Source organism: Tamandua tetradactyla, chromosome 1 (assembly GCF_023851605.1).
Source record: "Tamandua tetradactyla isolate mTamTet1 chromosome 1, mTamTet1.pri, whole genome shotgun sequence".
Taxonomy (NCBI): domain Eukaryota; kingdom Metazoa; phylum Chordata; class Mammalia; order Pilosa; family Myrmecophagidae; genus Tamandua; species Tamandua tetradactyla.
This window is the reverse complement of record NC_135327.1, coordinates 214,224,444-214,242,283: the sequence shown is the minus strand read 5'-3', so window position 1 is coordinate 214,242,283 and position 17,840 is coordinate 214,224,444. Positions and strand designations below refer to the sequence as shown.

At 34.5% G+C, this 17,840-nt stretch overlaps 1 long non-coding RNA gene across 1 annotated transcript in view; it reads left to right on the top strand.

Moving 5' to 3' along the window:
* The first annotated feature begins 2,063 nt into the window (after positions 1–2,063).
* The window catches only part of LOC143688071 (uncharacterized), a 47,973-nt gene continuing 32,196 nt past the window's right edge, over positions 2,064–17,840 (top strand). Inside the window, exons 1-2 of the long non-coding RNA XR_013177813.1 lie at positions 2,064–2,152; positions 7,508–7,732. This is a non-coding gene — a long non-coding RNA (uncharacterized LOC143688071). The remainder of the gene's footprint in view (positions 2,153–7,507; positions 7,733–17,840) is intronic.

Genomic DNA, 17,840 nt, shown 5'->3' with positions numbered 1-17,840 from the left:
TTCTGTTGTCTGGAGGGATCAGTGATAACAAAAGGGGATTAATGAACTCCTAGGAGTAGTTAAAGCTTGTCAGAGTTATTGTAGCTGTGTCAAGAGTTTGAGAATCTACATGTATTGAGATTTGTACATTTTTTAATTAAAGAAATTGTGGGTTTATAGAACAATCATGCATAAAATACAAGATTCCCATATACCATTCCAACACAAACACCTTGTATTGGTATGAAATATTTGATGAGAGCAGTTTTCTGCATAATTTTACTTTTTTTAAACAATAGTTACCATTGTTATGGTTGACAAAAAATTATTAAAATGCTACTATTAACTATTGTCCATAGTTTACATTAGGTGCATTTTTTCCATATACCACCTGATTACTAACACCTTGTAAAATATACAAAACTAAATTATGTATTTTAGGCAGAAACAGTACACTTTAGTCAGCAGTATTCTTATAAAGTAAGTCCTCCTCATATCATTTATATATTTGGAAAGTTGGGATTGAATTGGTGCTTCTGCCTGTCTCATCCTAATAATGAAAAATTGTCACTCACTTTTATATGAATTGATTGAAAAAATTCCAAGTATATATCAATACTAGATACATTTATGAAAATATTTTACTTTTTGTTTACTAATGATTTATAAAAATACTAACTTAAATTTAAAGCAAAATCAAATGTTAAATTATAACATTTATGCTAATGAATTAATTCTGTATCAATAAAATACTATAATGGTATGTGAATCCAGAAGAAATTTTACCCCTTAGAGGCTTATGATAACAGAGACTTACGGTAATGGAAATATGCATATGTGTTTTTATGGTAGTGAAATAATAGAGAGATCCCCAAAGTTTTGTGTGTGTGTGTGTGTGTGTGTGTGTGTGTGTGTGTGTGCATGGTCCAGGAATGGAACCCTGGTCTCCTGCATGGAAAGTGGGCATTCTAACCACTGAACTACTCATGCACCCTCCACATAGCATTTTGAAGCATAAAAATATTTATATTAGCTTTTAATTCTGTGGGAGATATGAAATAACCATCATATTCAAGGACTAGGAAAAATGACGTAAAATACCAAACAGTTGTTTGAACATGCTTCTGTATATTTTTCAATGAACAGTGTACAATACAAAATCTTTATTTTTTTAGATTTTGTTAGGAAAATTTAAATACATGGAATTACTTTTTTTATTGGGTCCTTTTATTTTTAAAACTCCAACTTTGCTGATCTGGAAATGATATCCTTTGATATTATTTAACTAATGATGACATCTTTTAGTTGCAAATTAACATTGTGTAAGGAGACATATGTTTTTAAAATATCACATATGTATACACATAAGTATATATGTATACATATGTATAGTTATTATTAATAATGGAAAATATAATATCACCAAGAAAATCCATAGGAGATAATAAGAGAAGCTAAATCTTTGGAAGAAATACACGATTAGTTCAGACAGTGGGGCAATTTAGGAATGCTCTCTCCCAGGTCATACTCTAAACCTTTCAAATCCATAGGAATTCTGCAGCACCCTTCTGATCGCTTTTGACAGTCCTGACAAGATACAGTGCAAAGGTTTGATGAGATTCATATAAATAAAACTAATAATGAATTAAAAAGCTACAGAGTATTATATGGTACACTGCTATTTTATGTATACTTTGACATCAAGTCTTTCCCTTGGTTTAGAAAATAAATAAAAGAACTGTTTAAGAAAGTCATGTTTTTCCCCTGTCTTAGAGATGAGGCAATTTAAGTAACCTGATGCCTCAAAATGTCGAATTTGAGATCTAATTTCAGTATTGTGGATTATGAATGTCATTCTCTTTCCACAAACAATTCTGAACTAGTAGTTCTTGCTTCATTTTTCTCTCATTCCATGTCCTATTAAATCTGAGGATCTATGATGCTAATACCACAAGCTTTAGTCTCATGTTTCCTTGGTATTTGCCTTGCTAAACGGAAAGAACAAGGAAGGATTTTGTGAGATATTTGCCTTAGACCCAAAGCTCCAGCTCAACCGTTCCTTCCCAACCATTAGGTGACTTTGACTTGAACTGCGGAACATGCCTTCCAGCAGGTGGACGCTCTCTGTTCAGTGGAAAAGTCCATGAGAAACCTGCAGAAAGCAACCCTTCAGGTATTAATGCATGTTACGCTCAATTAAAACCGACAATCTGGCATTCTGTGTCCTTATAACTGACCCTACTCAGAAAAACATCCTTTAGCTACAGGCAAAATATTGCAGGTTGCTTTGTGAATCATACTATTCTTTTTATTATTTGACCTCCCACCTTCTTGAGATACTTATTTGTTGGCCTTGATTACTTAAAGGATATTAAATATTTACAAGTTTTCATAAAATAATTTTATTTTTCTCTAAAATGAAGCATTTTAATTCCCATTACCATTTTAGCTGAGATCTTTCTAAAGTAAATGTGACAGTGGAAATCAATTTCCTGAACATATCTTTAAGGAAATGAGAAACACAGGTAGAGTAAATTTCTTCCCACAAAATTGGGAGGTACTTTAAATCAATATTTTCCAAGATAGGGCCAGGAGTGATGTGTCCAGGATAAAGGAGGCAGAGGGAAAAAGGGAAGCAGAAAATAATTCCATCCTGATACAGGACAATGAAAATTTTGATGCCAAGCCTCTAACACATCATTCTTAAGTCCAATCAGGAGGAACCACTTTTGCTCCCTGTCAAGAAACATCATTGGGGTTTGAATTAAAAATGATTTAATCCACTGCAGAATTCTGGAAATCCATTTATTGTCAAGAATGGGCCAGTGACATTATTTGATGAATTGGCATGATCATAGGATTCTACTGTTTAACTGGTATTTGTGGCAATAAACACTTAAAACATTATCACTAGAGTATTTCTTGTGGGTTCCCTAAGGCTTCATACTATAATATTTTTGTTCTTACTGGCTTTGTAATTTTATCAGACCAAACTTTAAAGCTGAATAGACATGTTTTTCTTTCTTCCACTCTTCCAGCTGGAATTGTTGTGGGAGTTTTATTCATATGCCAAAACTTAAATTGGCAGCTGTATCTTCTCAAGAGAGAATAATAATAAGAATCGCATCCAGAACAAGAGACAAAACAATGACTCATACTTAATTGTTATAATGAAGTTCTTAAATAAGAGTTAGTCAATATATGCATGCATGAAAAGAGGAAAAAGCAAGTAGGATATGACACATAGGTAGACATACTATCCACTTCTGAAAGCAAAGGAGTTTAGCATACCCAAGTTGATTTGGAAATAATTGATGTTAACATTTAGAGCAAAGACATGGCAATAAGAGTGGCAAATATGACCAATATGAGAGTGTAAATGAATTCAGACAGATGATAATCAAAGGTTAGGAAGCAGTAATAACAATGATAAAAGTAATCTATTTGTTCTCTTACAAGGATTTCAATCCTATGTGTTTCAAAATTCAGAAAGCAAGCCCTTACAGATGTTTGGGTGAAGATATTACCATAAGGTGATTAAAATATGCTTTGAGTTCATAATGGAACTTATATTTAGAACGAATAGAAGAATGCATTGCATGCAATCAGAACTCACCTGTTCTAGTTTGCTAGCTGCTGGAATGCAATATACCAGAAATGGAATGACTTTTTAAAAGGGAAATTTAATAAATTGCAAGTCTACAGTTTTAAGGCTGAGAAAATGTCCCAAATTAAAACAAGTTTATAGAAATGTCCAATCTAAGGACATCCAGGGAAAGATACCTTGATTCAAGAAGGCCAATGAGTTCAGCGTTTCTCTCTCAAGTGAGAAGGCACATGGTGAACACAGTCAAGGTTTGTCCTTCATCTGGAAAGGTACATGGTGAACACAGCATCCTCTGCTAGCTTTCTCTCCTGGCTTCCTGTTTCACGAAGCTCCCCAGGAGGTGTTTTTCTTCTTCATCTCCAAAGGTCGCTGGCTGGTGGACTCTCTGCTTCTCATGGCTATGTCACTGATCTCTCAGAATCTCCTGGCTTTCTCTCTTGCTGTTCTCTTTTATAGGATTCCAGTAAACTAATCAAGACCCATTCAAATGGGTAGAGACACATCTCCACCTAACCCTGTGTAACAATCATTCTTGATTGAGTCACATCTCCAGGGTGACGCTCTAATTACAGTTTCAAATATGCAATACTGAGTAAGGATTAGGAGAAATGGCTGCCTTCACAAAATGGGATTAGGATTAAAACAGGGCTTTTCTAGGTTACATACATCCTTTCAAACCAGCACATCACCTGATAAGGCTAGATTTATATATAATGTTTTATCTAGCCAGGTCCAAAATATGAACTTTTCTTACTTCCACTGTCACTAAGTGTAAATCTTAACTTGCTATAAAACTAGAACCTATGCCTATAGAAAGCTCTCCTACTCTGTAGCAGAGAGTTTTCTCACACTTGCTTAAGTGAAGATTCATTTATTTTTAAGATTTGAGATTTTTCTTTTGCAAAAATGCATTATAGTTATAACATTTTCCAAGAAGTAATTATCTTAGCATATATTGGCTACTTCATCTGGGACCGATAATAATCTAAGTCATATAGTCAGATATGTCAGATATAAGAGTTTGTTCTTTTTTTTGTCTGTTTTTCTTTTAAACCTATTCTAATTAGTGTCAAATTGCTAATGTACTAAAAATGAACTAGAATGATTTTTTTCTAAATTGACTTCTTCATATTTCAAAATTTTCACAAATGGTACCTCAAACAAATGAAAAGTGCGTGCACTGGAAATGCTTATCTTCACATAATTGTTATGTAATCTTAAACAAAATAATTTCTAAAAGACTTAATTTCTGCAAAACATCTTAAAGTCACAACAAAGAATAAAAGACCAGTATTTTATGGGATAACATGCACAAAAGGTCCAAAGAAAACATTAGGAATTCTGTTGAACAAAGCAGTTGCTGTTCAGAGCTCCAAACTATTGGGTGCCGTAAGAAATTAATTTAGATTAAAATTTATTGATAGCACAATCATTATTATTATTTTACAGTTGATGAGGCATTCCCCTTGCTGAAAAGGAAACAGGTTGCATATGGTAGATTTGGTTTTATTTTATAGTGTCATGCTCAATTAGTATGCAATAACTAAATCGATAGCTGAAAAGGATTCTGAAAATATATTATAAACCATTCTTGTTAGATTTCTACAATACTCTCCTCTAGTAGACATTGTATCAGTTTGAATTTGTTCTAGAAACCCACATTTCTAAAGATATATGAGATAGCACAAATGATGTTTTACATCTTGTTTCCTGTCAAATTGATGACATCAACAACCAATAATGCTCGTTGACAATTATAAAAACCTGACATTTGTTGATATGAATAGAATGTAATATCTATCCTTCTCTTGCTGCACCTAATATGGGAACATCTTGGTCTTTCTTCTCTCACTATCTGTACATTACCTGTGGAGACTTCCTTAATCACCTTTGTCTAAACAGATCTCAATTGCTTCAAGTCGTTTTTTCAATTCAACGTGTCTAAGTTCATAAAAACTCAAAAATATGTCAAACATGCTACCCTTTATGTGTTTCACAGAGAAATTTTCATAGACAAACATAAAGAGTAACTTGTACAGAATTACTACTTTAAGCTGATGATAAATAGGTTTAGAAATGGTCGGTGGTGATGGCAGCACATTATTGTGAGTGCAATAAAAAACATTGAATGATAAGGTGAATGTGGTTAAAAGAGGAAACTTTATATATATGTTGTTTTTGTTTTTATGTATGTTGCTTTTTACATATGCATATATATAACAAAAATTAAGAGATAAAACATAGAACTGTACAGCACAGCAAACCCTATTGTAGAGGATGGACTATAGTTAATAGTACAAGTATAAGAACACTCTTTAGTGAGCTATAGCAAATGTATGATATTAATGGAAGGTGGCAGTAACAGAGTGGTGTGCTGGTTTGAAGCTATTATGCACTCCAGAAAAGGCATGTTTTAATCCTGGTCCAATCTTGTGGAGCTGCTGTTTCTTTTAATCCTGATTCAATATGCAGGGTGGAAATTTTGATTAGATTACCTTCGCAGAGATGTGACATGCCCAGTTATGGGAGTGACCTTTGGATGAGATGGAAATGTGACTCCAGCCATTCAAGATGGGTCCTTATTAGTTTACTGAAGTCCTTTAAAATGGGGAACATTTTAAAGAAACCTCAGAGCTGACACGGATGCAGATGCTTAGAAATCAGTTGCTTCAGAGCCCAGCAGAAGTGCCTTCCCATGAGATGTTAAATAAACCCAGATTTATGTCCTGAAAGAGCTAAGTGAATGCCCACTTAGAGTGGAAACCACTGGCATCAGAAGCTGGAAGTAATGGGACTGGGAACAAGGACCAGCAGATGCCAGCCGTGTGACTTCCTAACTGACAGAGGCGTCCTGAACAGCATCAGCCTTTCTTGAGTGAAAGTACTTCGGACATTTTCTCACTGGTGCCTTAATTTGTTCATTTTCACAGACTTGGAACTATAAACTTTTAACTTATTAAATTCCCTTTCTAAAAGCCATTCCATTTCTGGTATAATGTGTTCTGGAAGTTTAACAAACTAATGCAAGTGGTATATAGGAAAAATATACTTACTGCAAATAATATAAATAATGAATTGTAGATAGAATTATTTTAATAATCTTTCATCACTTGTAACAAAGATAAAACAGTTATAGAAAATAGTGCAATTATTTTGAAAAGTGCTATCTTAATAGTAACACACATCCCACACCAGTGCATGGTGGTGCATTGGAAACCTGTATTTTATGCATAATTGTTTTGTAAACTCACAGTTTTCCTAATAAAAAAAAATCACCCAGAAACTGGCAATATCAGGAACTTGTTACAAGCTTCATGCCTAATGGGGTAAGAAAGAAAGAGTGGTTGCTGGAGCCCAAGTGCAGTAGTGAGGCAGAGTGCCAGGGGACAAGAGTGTGGCCTCCTGGCATTAGGGTCTCCAAATTCCTTGAACCCAAGGTCACAGGAATGGGAAGCAACATTTTTTTTCAATTGTTTTATAAGGTGTAATAACGAGGGGGCCTCTCCCACCTCTATCCTTCCTTTGGTTCCCAGATATGCCCATTTCAGGTGTGAGGGAATTGATATCATAAATTGCTGATTTAAAGCACATACTGCATTCTTGTAGGACAGCACCTTAAAAATGCAGGGTGCTGTCTCCCAGGTCAGGTGCCATAAGTGAGTTGTCAGCAGGTTTTTTTTCACTTTTTTATGTTTCTAAATGATGAAGCACATAAGAAGACCACTGAAATTATATTTGCCTATTTACTCATCAGTTTATGGTTGGCTGGGAAATTCTGTTGATGTGGACTGGGGATAACTATTCTCAGCTGGGCTGACTCATTTCTCTGCGGTCAGCTCATGGATTGTCTGTGAGCCGGCTGGTCTACTGCGGTCTCCTGCTGAGATAATTCAGTTCCCCTTCACATATCTTATCCTCCAGGGGCTGGTCCAAACATGTTCTGATGGCAGTTCCTGGGGCCCAAGAAAGAGTGGATACACACAAGCATTCTTCAAGCCTCTTCTTGCTGCATATTTGCTTCTGTTCCACAGGTCAAAGCAAGTCAAATGGCCAAGCCCACAGTCAGTGTGGGAGGAAACAAACCATGGGTATGGACACAGAGATATGAGATAAATTAAGACAGTTAATGCAATCAATCTACCATAGGTATGTTGGCTTCAAAAATCACATTGCCAGTTTATGGAATATTTCTAGCATTTATTTCTTAAATGCTTGAAGTAGTCATCAGTGAAGCTATGTAAACTGGGGTTTTGTTTGATGGAATATTTTTCAATTATGGAGTCAATGCATTTAGATAAAGAATAATTCCAAGTTTTTATTTTGATAAATGTTTCTTTTTTATGAATGCTGTCATCTATTGTGCAAATATTTGCCATAAAGCTATTAACTTTTTTGAAGTTATCTAGGATTTGTAGTGATAAGCTACTTATCTTTTTTAGTATTTTGAATATTTGAATTTATATTTTCTGTGTTATTTCTTCATCAATCTTGCTAGGGTCTTATCAATTTTATTAATCTTTATATTTTTACTTTTTTGGGGTGAAGTAAGGCCTTGAAGTATAAAGGGGGATGAAATTAGGATTGAGCAGAGAAAATCAACAGATTTTGATGAAGATGAGAAACCTTTGAAATTGGTTGAAAATAAATTTTACAATGATAGGTATAAACTCAACTGTATCAGTAGCACATATGTATAAGAAGGTTAAAATTAATTATTAGGAAGAAGGATTGATTAATGAAGGACTGTTTGATGTGGAAATTTAGAAAGACTTGAAAGCTATCCTGAAATAATTGAAAAGCTTTTATACAGAAGAGATATTAATTTTGTTCTGTGCTTTCCCAATAAGGGTAGGGTTTACTGAACGTATAGGGAGACAGATTTCAACTTAATTGTGGAAGACCATCATTGCTGTTCCAGGACGGGTGTCTTGGCTTAAGGCCAACATGCTGGCCACCTGCCTAGTGGAATTAAGAAAGAGCAGTGGTTCTCAGACTGTGGTATCTCTGAGATCTTTCAGGAATTCCACAAGGTCAAAACTTTTTGTGATTATACTAAGACATTGCCTTTTGCGTTGCCACTTTCACTAGTGGTAAAAAGCAATAATGAATACAGCTACTGATGGCTTAGCACAAATCAAGGCAGTGACACAAACTATAATACCAGTCAATTCTACTTTTCACCATCAGCACAGTGAAATAAAATAAAAGCACCGACTTCACTAAAGAAAGTCCTTACAAAGCAGCAAAAACAAATTAGTTTTATTAAATCTCGACCCTCATACATGTATTTTTAATATTCTGCATAAAGAAAGGGAAACTATACATAAGGCACTTCTGCATACCAAAGTATGGTCTTGAGGAAAATCACTTGTGTGATCGTTTGAGTTATGATCTGAAGTAGTTAGGTTTTCATGGGACATTGTTTTGACTTGAAAAAATGACTAAAATAAAATCTTTATTTACTCAGCCTTGGATATTTGGCAGACATTTTCTTGGATGGAATAAACCAAGCGTCTGTCTTCAAGGAAAACAAGTGACACTACTTGTTGACAATAAATGTTGAGCTTTTAAGTGAAAGTTAGAATTTTGGGAAGCTTGTACCTGCTACTGTGGTCTTGACAACTTAACTGATACTTTTCTTATGATATTAGAGGTAATAGTATAAATATGGATTTTTGATATTACGTAGTTAATACTTTGTATATATGAATTTCTTCTTTATTAGAGAAGCTGTAGGTTTACAAAATAATCATGCATAAAATAAAGGATTCCCATATGCCACCCCACTGCCAACACCATGCATTGGTGTGGAACAATTGTTAAAATTGATGGTAGCCCATTTTTATAATTGCATTATTAATTAAGGTCTATGGCTTCACTTAGGGTTCACTGTGTAATGTTGTTTCATGGATTTTTAAAAAAATGTGTTGTTACCATATATACAATCTAACATTTCCCCTTTTAATCATATTCAGATATATATTTTGTGCTATTAATTGCATTCACAGTGTTGTGCTGCCATTACTAGCATCCATTACCAAAACATTTCCATCAATGCAAATAGAACTCTGTACCTTTTAAGCCTTAGCTTTGCATTTCCTAACCCTATAACCTGATAACCTATATTCTAAGTTCTGACTATATGAGTTTATTCATTCCAATTATTTCAAACCAATGAGATCATACAATTTTGGTCCTTTTGTGTCTGGCTTATATCACTCAATGTGATGTCTTCAAGGTTCGTCCTTCTTTTCATGTGCATCAGGATTCCATTCCTTTTGATGGCTGAATAATACTCCACTGTAATATATACCACATTTTATTTAACCATTCATTGGTTGATGGACACTTGGGTTGCTTCCATCTTTGGGAAATTTTGAATAATGCTGCTATGAACATCAGTGTGCAAATATCTGATAGAGTCCCTGCTTTCAATTTTTTAAGTATAAACCTAGTAGCAGGTTTGACAGATTATATGGCAATTCTATATTCAGCTTCTTGAGGAACTGCCAAACTATCTTTTACAGTAGCTGCACCATTTTACCTTGCCACGAGCAATGATGAGTCTTCCTATTTCTCTGCATCCTCTTCAACACTTGTTATTTTCCATTTTATAGTAACAACCATTCTAATGGGTGTGAAACAGAAACTTATTTTGGTTTTGATTTGCATTTCCATGATGGCTAATAATGTTGAACATCTTTTCATGTGCTTTTAGTGATCTACTACCCATTTTTAAAATTGGGTTGTTTATCTTTTTGTTGTTAATTTGATGGATTTCTTTATATATTCTGGATATTAAATTTTTATCAGATATGTGGTTTCTGAATATTTTCTCCCATTGTGTAGTTTGTCATTTTACTTTCATGATAAAGTTCTTTGAGGGACAAAAGTTTTTAATTTTGATGCGGTCCCATTTACTTATTTTTTCCTTTTGTTTCTTGTGCTTTGGATGTAAAGGTTAAGAAACTATTGCCAAATATGAAGTCCTGACAATGTTTCCCTATGAGTTCTTCTAGGAGTTTGATAGCTCTGTCTCTTATATTTAGGTCTTTGATCTATTTTGATTTGATTTTTATATATGCTGTGAGGTAGGGATCTTTTTTTATTGCAAATGGAGATCCACTTTCCGCACCACAATTTGTTGAAGAAACTGTTCTTTCCAAACTGAGTGAACTTTGCAACCTTTTCAAATATCAGTTGGCCATAAACGTGAAGGCTGATTTCTGAGCTATCAATTTGATTTCATTGGTTAAGATGTTGGTCACTGTTACCTGTACCATGCTGTTTTAATTACTCTTCCTTTGTAACAAATTTTATGATTAGGAAGTGTGAGTCCTCCAATTTCATTTCTCTTTTTCAAGATGGTTTTAAGTTACTCTGCTACATAGATTTGATGAATGGTTTTTCCATTTCCGTAAAGAAGGCGTTTGGAATTTTTATTTGGATTGCATTGAATATATAAATTGCTTTCGATAGGATTGACATCCTAAAGATATTATCTTCTAAGCCATGAACATGCAATGTCCTTTCATTTATTTAGGTCTACTTTAATTTCTTTTATCAGCGTTCCCTAGCTTTCTTGTAGAAGTACTCTACATCCTTGCTTAGATTTATTCCTGGATATTTGATAATTTTCATTGCTATTATGAATTGATTTTTTTCTTGATTTCTTTTTATTATTGGTTATAGTTTCTGTACAGGAACACTACTGATATTTGTGTGTTGATCTTATACCCTGCCACTTTGCTGAATTAATTTACTGACCTTAGGAGATTTGTTGTTATTTTCTCAGGATTTTCTGTATATAGGATCATATCATCTGCAAATAAGGAAAGTTTTACTTCTTCCTTTCCATCCTGGATGCCTTTTAATTCTTTTGCTTATCTAATTGCTCTAGCAAGAACATCCGGTACTGTGGCTGGCTAACAGTGGTGACAGTGGGCATAATTGTGTTGTTCTCTGATCTTAGAGGGAAAGCTGTCAGTCTCTCACTATTAAGTAGGATGTTACCTGTGAGATTTTCATATATACCCTTTGTCACGCTGAGGAAATTTCCCTCGATTCCTAGTGTTCTAAGCACTTTTAACGTGAAGTGGTGCTGGATTTTACCAAATGTCTTTTCTGCATCAATTGAGATCACGTTTTGTTTTTTTTTTTCTTTCATTCTGTTAATGAGGTGTATTACGTTAATAGGTCTCCTAATGTGGAAAAAAAAACTTTGCATACCAGAGATGAGTACAACTTGATCTTAGTGTAAAATTCATCTAATATGCTGTTGTATTCTGTTTGCTAGCATTTTTTTGAGGAATTTTGCATCCATATTCATAAGAGATATTGGTCTGTGGTTTTCTTTTCTTGTGGTATCATTATCTGGCTTTGGTGTGAGAGTTATATTGGCCTTTTAGAATGAATTAGAAGTGTTCCCACCTCTTCAAAATTTTTGGAAGGGATTGAGCAGAATTGGAGTTGTTTTCTTGGAATATTTGGGAGAATTCCCTTGTGAAACCATCTGGTCCTGGGTTGTTCTTTGTTGGAAGATTATTTTTTAAATTCCTGATTCAATCTGTTTACTAGTAATTGGTTTGTTGAAATCTTGTATTTCTTCTTGAGTCAATGTAGGTAGTTTGTGTATAGACATTTGTCCATTTCATCAAGGTAACCTAATTTATTGGCATACAGTTGTTCATACTATCCTCTAATAGTCCTTTTAATTTCACCAGAGTGGTTATAATGTTCCCCCTTTCGCTTCTGATTTTCATTATTTGTATCCTCTCTCTTTTTTTCTTTGTCAGTCTAGCTAAAGATTTGTCAATTTTATTGCTCTTTTTAAAGAACAAAGTTTTGGTTTTGTTGATTCTGTGTTTTGTTTTTGTTGTTATTTTCTATTTCATTTCTCTCCACCCTATTCTTTGTACTGCCCTTCCTTCTGCTCACTTTGTGTTTGTTTGCTCTTTCATTTTTAGTTCTTTCAGTTTTGAAGTTGGGTCTCCCATATGATGTCTTTCTTCTTCTTTAATATAAGCTTTTAGAGCTATAAATTTATCTATCACCTTCACTGCATCTTATAAATTTTAGTATTTCATATTTTAGTTTTAATTTACTGCAAGATATTTCCTAATTTCAGTTCTGATTTCCTCTTTAACCTATTGGTTTTTTAACAGTATGTCATTTAATTTCCATATATTTGTGAATTTTCCATTTCTCCCTCTTTTGATTTCTAGATTCATTTTATCATGCATGGAGAATATATATCATATGATTTCAATATTTTTAAATTTATTGAGACTTCTTTGCTCACCCACAATATGGTTTATCCAGGAGAATGATGCATATGCATTTGAGAAAAATGACTACCAGTTTTTGTTGGATGAAGTGTTCTACATATACCTGTTAGGTCTATTTGGCTTACAGATCATTTAATTCTTATACTTCCTTATAGATATTCTGACCAGAGTTCTATCAATTGTTGAGAGTTGTGTATTAAGTTTTCCTACTATTCATGTAGAACTGTCAATTTCTCCCTTCAAGTCTATCAGTATTTGCTTCATATATTTTGTGTCTCCATTGTTGAGTAGATATATATTTATAATTGTTACATCTTCCTGTTGAATTGTCCCCATTTCATAAATAATAACCATCTTTGTCCCTCATAACTGTTTTTGACTTAATATCTATTTTTTCAATATTAGTATACCTGCCTCAGCTCATTTTTCACTTTTTTTTTTTTTGCCTGGGCAGACACCTCAGCTCATTTTTGATACTAATTGCATAGTATTATTTTTGCAGTCTTTCACTCTCAACCCACTTGAATTTAAGGTGAGTCTCCTGAAGACAGCATATAGTTGGGTCATACTTTTTACTTTTTTTAACCATTCTGTCACTCTCTGCCTTTTGACTGGGGAGTTTAATTCATTTTCATTTAATATCACTATATATTGATTCCTGGCCCACGCACTTCCCCAAAAAACAAACAACCAACAAAAAGAAACAATCAAAAAAACAAGCAAATAAAAATTCAACAAATGGTACTGCACTAACAGAATACTCACATAGAAAAATAATGAAGTGTGACCCTGCTGTACAGCATACAAAAAACAAACAAACAAAAAACAACCTCTAAAATCACTATATAATTGCAGGACTTTCTTCTGCCATTTTGCTCTTTAGCCTTTGTTAATTTTATACCTTTTTTGTCACTCACTTCTGTTAATGTCTGTTTTTATATTTATTTGATTATATTTATTTGATTTTTTTTTCATATCATGTAAGTGCCTTCTCATTTCTATTTGGGTATATTTTTCATTTATTTTCCTCATGGAAAATTTAACATCCTAAATATATAAAAATCTTGGTGTGACACCATCTTAACTTCAGTAGCATGTACATATACTTTTCCTATACCTCTCTGTCCCCACATTTTTTTTAACTTGATATGACATATCATTCTACACTTTATGCCCCAAAACATAGATTTAACATTATTTTTATGCATTTGTATTTTAGCACTTGTAAGAAGAAAGAAGTGAAGTTATATTCCAAACAACACAAACAATAATCCTGGCACTTGTGATTAGCCAAACAGTTACCTTTACTGCAGGTCTTTGTTTCTTTATACCACTTTGGACCACTCTCTTTCATCTTTTCTTTTCCTTTCAGTCTGAAGAACTACCTTTGGCATTGGCTGTAGGATGGGACTAGTGGTGAGGAACTTCCCTAGCTTCTGTTTATCTCACTTTTTAAAGAAAGTCTCGTCAGGTATAAACTTCTTTCTGGCAGTTGTTTTCTGTCAGTACATTAAATATTTCAACCGACTGCTTTCTTGCCTCCATAGTTTCTGATGATAAATTGACACTCAATTTTATTTGGACTCCCTTGCACATAACACATTGCTTTTCTCTGGCAGCTTGCAGTACTCTCTCCTTGTCTTTTGCATTTGAGAGTGTAGCCAGTAAACGATGGGGTACATTTTTCTTCATATTTATCTTGTTTGGTATTCTCTGAGCTTCTTGGATGTGCATATTCAGGCGTTTTGCTAACCTTGAGAAGTTTTCTGTCATCATTTCTTTGAATATCCCTTCTGTCCCTTTCCTCTTTCTTTTCCTGCTGGGACTTCCATAATGCATATTTTGGTGTACTTGATGGTATTCTAGATGTGTTTTAGGTTATTTTCACTTTTAACACATCTTTTTTTCTTTCTGCTTCTTAGCCTGCTTCATCCCAAGTGTCTTGTCTTCAAATTCACTTAATCTGTCTCTGTCAGCTTGAATTCACTCTTGAAAACGATTCTGGGCATTTTTCATCTCAGTTATTGTGATTTTCCACTCCAGTTATTTGTTTAGTTCCTTTTTAAATTTCTTTTTCTTTACTAAGACTCCCATATTGCTCAGTCATTATTTCCCTGATATTCTTTAGTTCTTTCTTTGCATTTTTCTTCATCTCCTTGATCATTTTTAAGGTCTTTTTAAAAAGCCTTGTTGCATATGTCCACATTCTTCAACTTTTTTGTTGGTGTATTTTGTATTTTTATCCTCTTCATTTTGATGGTCCATAATTTCCTGTTTCTTTGCTTGTTTTGTACTCTTTTATTGCAAATTATACATTTTAATATTTAACATGTTAACTCTGGGATTTACTTCCTGGGATGTCTTCTTCCTGTTTTTGTAGCCAGCTGGTGATAAGACACAAATATTTTTGCACATCAGTCTGACTAGCAAAAACGTCTGCCCAAGGTGAATGCACTGTGCAGTTTTCCCTGTCTTTCTGGGCAGTTTTTGATCCTGGGCTTTTGCTTGTTAGTTGTTTCAGAGTTCTCCTGTTCATGGGAGTTCAGTTGTCTCCTCTGTTGCCTTGGAGACAAACTTCCCCCTTCCAGGTGTTTGAAGCTTGTAGACCTTTTTTCCAGACCAACCATGATTCTGTTTGCCAATGTCGCTAGAATGTAATATACCAGAAATGGATTGGCTTTCGTAAAGGGAATTTATTAAGTTATAAGTTAAAATTCTAAGGTCATGAAAATGTCCAAAGTAAAGTACCAACAAGAAGATACCTTCTCTCAAGAAAGTCTGATCATGTCCAGGGTTTCCCTGTCACATGGGAAAGCACATGACCATGTCTGTTGTCCTCTCTCGGCTTCTGGGTTGAAACAGTTCTCTCAGCTGCTTCCACATCTCTAGACATCTGTGTCTTGATTTCATCTCTCTGCTCTCTGTGTCAGCTCTGAGCTCTCTCGTTTCCCGTCTTTTTTTTTTTTTTTTTTTTTTTAAAGGAAAGACAGAGAGAAGGAAGGAAGGATAGAAGGAAGGAAGGAAGGAAGAAAGGGAAACATTTTTAAACATTTTCTTGTTTTATTGTATTCTGTTTCTCCGTTTTTGTTACATGGGCTGGGGCCGGGAATCGAACCGAGGTCCTCCGGCATAGCAGGCAAGCACTTTGCCCGCTGAGCCACCGCGGCCCGCCTCCCGTCTTTTATACTCATCATAGAGGGCCCTGGTAAAAGGATTAAGACCTTGCTTGAATTGGGTGGTTTACATTTCCACAGAAACAATTTGATCAAAAGGTCTCACCCACAAGAAGTGTGCACCCACAAGATTGGATTAAAAGAGTACATAACAGTTTCCAACCAGCACAGTCCACTTGTATAGTTTTAACAGTTCTTTTGTGGTCCTAAGCTACCTTTGTCTAAAGTGGACGAATCTGGGAGGAGGGACACTACAGAGAAGACTTTCCCAGCCCAAACCAAGCTGAGAACTCACAAAGTGAGCACAGATCAGCTCCAAAGTGTCCTGTGGAGGGGCTAGGGAAGGGAGCCAAAAGCTGAACTTTCCTGTCCTACATAGCAAATGCAGCCCTTCAATTAACTGTCCACTGCAGCCCTAAGGAAGTGCCACATCCTTAGGACTCCACCATCACCCCTGTTATCTCAGCTGTGTTGAAACAATGGCTGCCGTAGACTTCATCCAGGCATGTTGGAATGACAGCTGTCCTCAGAACAGTGCCCCAGTGATCTGAATACACCAATCAAAAGTCGTGATCAGTGATTAGTTGTGCCCACCCCTGGTCTTAGGAAAGAGGATTTTTATGTCCCTGTCTGTCATCAGTGAGCTGGACAGATTCTGGACCCCATGATGGCCTGCTGCGAGAGGCGGGGATGGGCACTGGTAACCTTTTCTTCTTGCTCTTCTCTAGATGCTGAAAAGCATTTTTGCTTCTAGAGGACCAAAAAAAGTTTATTTTTTTCACACAGATTCTGCCTTTTCAGTAGTTGTTTTGAGTCCTGGAGCTCCCTACTCTGCCCTCTTCCCACAATTCTGTATATATGGATTGCTGATGTTATAAAATCATGCATAGGTAAAAGGCCCATCAAAGCGTGAGATAAAACAATAGATTTTAATATAATAGAGTATGGAAAGCTCATTGAAATGGTTTCAGATTTCACATTGCACTTTTCACACTGAAGCTTCCTCTTGTTGAATTTTGGTGTAGTATCTAAGAAGAATAACCATAATTATTTGAAAAGGCAATTACAATATTTCTCCATTTTCCAAGTACATATCTGTATGTGACCATTTTTTATCATATACTTCACCTAAAACAACGGATTTCAGTAGAATAATTGGTAAAAGCAGATATGAAGCTACGTTCTATTAAATTAAGCATTACAGAGATTTGGAAAAATAAAAAACATTGCTTCTCTTCTCACTAATTTTATTTAGAACATATAGTCAATATTCTTCAAAAACATGTTAACAGACTGCATTATTTTTAATTAATTAAATAGTTTTTTCTCAATTTTAATTTTGAATATGCTTTATTTTTATAAATATTATTCATATAAACAAAAAGCTATTTGGGATCCTTTCTAAACCTTGAAAGTGTAAAGGATTTCTGGGACCAAAAGTTTTCAAAATTACTCTTATAGATCATATTGTTGAACAGCCCAGGACTCAGTCCTAAAATGCTGTTAATCACTTTTGTGAAATTACAGTATTTAAACCTCAGTATTCACCTTTTTGGTCTAGAATATCTTCCTGACTTAGTTCCTTCAGCCTGAATGAATGAAATTCTAAATATTTTTGTGGTAGCCCTTCAAAGTGATTGGGATAAGGGTTAAAATCCTTTAAACTCAATATGTAGACATGATTTCATTTTAAAATAAAAAGGATTTCATTTCTTATACTCAATATAAAACATTAGCTTATATCAACTCTAAGTAATATTGATATTAGTCCAATGAGAGATCAACTTCAGGAAA